Consider the following 3,191-nt stretch of genomic DNA (forward strand, 5'->3'; position numbering starts at 1 on the left):
TCCAGTGCTGCACTTGTTTGTTGAAACATCTCAGTTGATATTCCAGCAATTCCTGGAACCTTGTTTTTCACCAATGCCTTCAGTGCAGCTTGGACTTCTTCCATTAGTACCATTGGTTTCTGATCATATGCTACCTCTTGAAAGGGTTGAATGTTGACAAATTCTTTTTGGTATAATGACGTTGTGTATTCCTTCCATCTTCTTTTGATGCTTCCTGCATCACTTGATATTTTCCCCATAGAATCCTTCAATATTGCAACTCAAGGCTTGAATTTTTTCTTCAGTTCTTTCAGCTTGAGAAACGCCGAGTGTGTTCTTCCCTTTTGGTTTTCCATCTCCAGCTCTTCACACATGTCATTATAATACTTTATCTTCTCGAAAGGCCCTTTGAAATCTTCTGTTCAGTTCTTTTACTTCATCAATTCTTCCTTTTGCTTTAGCTGCTCGACGTTCGAGAACAAGTTTCACAGCCTCCTCTGACATCCATCTTGGTCTTTTCTTTCTTTCCTGTCTTTTCAGTGACCTCTTGCTTTCTTCATGGATGATGTCCTTGATGTCATTCCACAACTCGTCTGGTCTTCGGTCACTAGTGTTCAATGTGTCAAATGTATTCTTGAGATGGACTCTAAATTCAGGTGGGATATAGTCAAGGTCATATTTTGGCTCTTGTGGACTTGCTCTGATTTTCTTCAGTTTCAGCTTGAACTTGCATATGAGCAATTGATGGTCTGTTCCACAGTCTGCCCCTGACCTTGTTCTGACTAATGATATTGAGCTTTTCCATCATTTCTTTCCATAGATGTAGTCGACTTGATTCCTGTGTATTCTATCTGGCGAGGTCCATGTGTATAGCTGCTGTTCATGTTGGTGAAAAAAGGTATTTGCAAAGAAGTCGTTGTCTTGCAAAATTCTATCATTTGATCTCTGGCATTGTTTCTATCACCAAGGCCATATATTCCAACTACTGATCCTTCTTTGTTTCGAACTTCCGCATTCCAATCACTAGTAATGATCAATGCATCCTGGTTACATGTTCGACCAAATTTCAAACTGCAAAAGATGGTAAAAATCTTCAATTTCTTCATCTTTGGCCTTAGTGGCTGTTACAAAAATTTGAATAATAGTCATATTAACTGGTCTTCCTTGTAGGCATATGGATATTATCCTATCTCTGACAGTGTTGAACTTCAAGATAGACATTGAAGTGTTCTTTTTGACGATGAATACAATGCCATTCCTCTTCAAACTGTCATTCCCAGCATAGTAGACCATACGATTACCCAATTCAAAATGGCCAATACCAATCCATTTCAGCTCACTAATGCCTAGGATGTTGATCTTTATGTGTTCTATTTAATTTTTTACAATTTCCAATTTTCCTAGATTCATACCTTGTACACTCCAGGTTCCAATTATTAATGGATGTTTGTAGCTGTTTCTTCTCATTTTGAGTCATACCACATCAGCAAATGAAGGTGCAGAAAGCTTGACTCCATCCACGTCAGTAAGGTTAACCCTGCTTTGAGGAGGCAGCTCTTTCCTAGTCATCTTTTGAGTGTCTTCCAACCTGGGGGGCTCATCTTCTGGCACTATATCAGACAGTGTTCCACTGCTATTCATAAGGTTTTCACTGGCTAATTCTTTTCAGAAGTAGGCCAGTGGGTCCCTCTTCCTAGTTTGTTTTAGTCTGGAAGTTCAGCTGAAACCTGTCTGCCATGGGTAACCCTGCTGGTATTTGAATATCAGTGGCATAGCTTTCAGCATCACAGCAACATACAAGCCCCCACAGTATGACAAACTGACAGATACAGGGGGCAATGATCAGATAATAGAAGTCAATTTGGAAGCCCCATAATTCGAATTGCATCCCTGGCCCCTCTTTATATAAACATTCTGGAGTGTTTATATAAAGAAGATATAAACACTCCAGAATACAGGCATGAAAGACAAGGGTAATGTCAAAGCTAATTTTTTTTTTTGGCTCAGTCTCTTACTATAAAGAGGGTGAAATATGGAGGAGAGAACAATTGAATGACATCTGTGGAGCTAGAGGGCACAACTGAGATTTGGGGCTCTGAATCATTATGAACATGGCACTATTATGTTAGGAACAAGATATGTAAGAAGTGGAAATATGGAGACACTAAATGTGACTATAGTTAACACTAAAAACACAGAACAGAAAAAAGGAGAATGGATGGTCTAATGGTTTAAATTAATTCATGATTTACCAACACACTTGCCTGATTCTAATTGCTCCCACAGAGCTTGACAGGTGCTAGATGAGTAGTTTTGAATTTAAGGAATTCAGCCATCTTCATGTGGAGCAGAGAAATGATAAAACCCTTTGACTTTTACTCAATTATTTAGTTAACATGACTCGTAGTTTCCAAAACATATGCTCATACTCCCCAGAAGTTTCTTCCCACAACCTCTACTTGGTGCTGAAATGTTCCTCAATTTCATACAAACAATGGTTTAAATGGAACAACTCTAATACCCCTTTCATATTTAATTTTGCACTTTTCTTTCATATCCTTTGAATCTGTCATATACCATGCCATTAATTTATTTGGCAAATATAGTAATCTTTCACAATTGCTAACCACACAGCACTGCCTATGAAGAAATCTTCCTCCCCCCCCCACACACAAAATGATCCTGAATCAAACCAAATTCTCAATCTTACATCTACTTTATAGGATTCAATAAATCAACTACAAAATGTGGGAAATTAATCAGAACAAATGACCGATTCCTTCAATAAATAAAGATAAGAGGAATCTGTTAGGGATTTAAAAAGCTTTAAAATACATATCAACTAAATGTAATAGATGGGCCTCGTTTGGATCTGCAAACAGACACTTTTCAGACAATTGGGGAAATATGAAGTGAAAATATGTATCACGTGTTATGGAACTGATGTTAGTTCTGTTGGTTGCAAAAACAGAATTGTAATTATATATTTTAATGGACTATTTGTTACAGATAACTGCTGAGGTATTTACATATGAAACGATATGATGGCTTTGGTTTGCTTTGAAAGACTTCATTCAGTGAAAGAGGACTGGAGAAGGAACATCCGTGGGAATTGTGTAGTAAGCACCTCTGAAAAGATGCTCTTCCATAAAGGCAAGAAGAACACTAGCAGAGATTGTCAAAATCAACTTTGCAGAATCTGAAAATTAAGC

This window comes from Elephas maximus, chromosome X, assembly GCF_024166365.1.
Source record: "Elephas maximus indicus isolate mEleMax1 chromosome X, mEleMax1 primary haplotype, whole genome shotgun sequence".
Lineage (NCBI taxonomy): Eukaryota > Metazoa > Chordata > Mammalia > Proboscidea > Elephantidae > Elephas > Elephas maximus.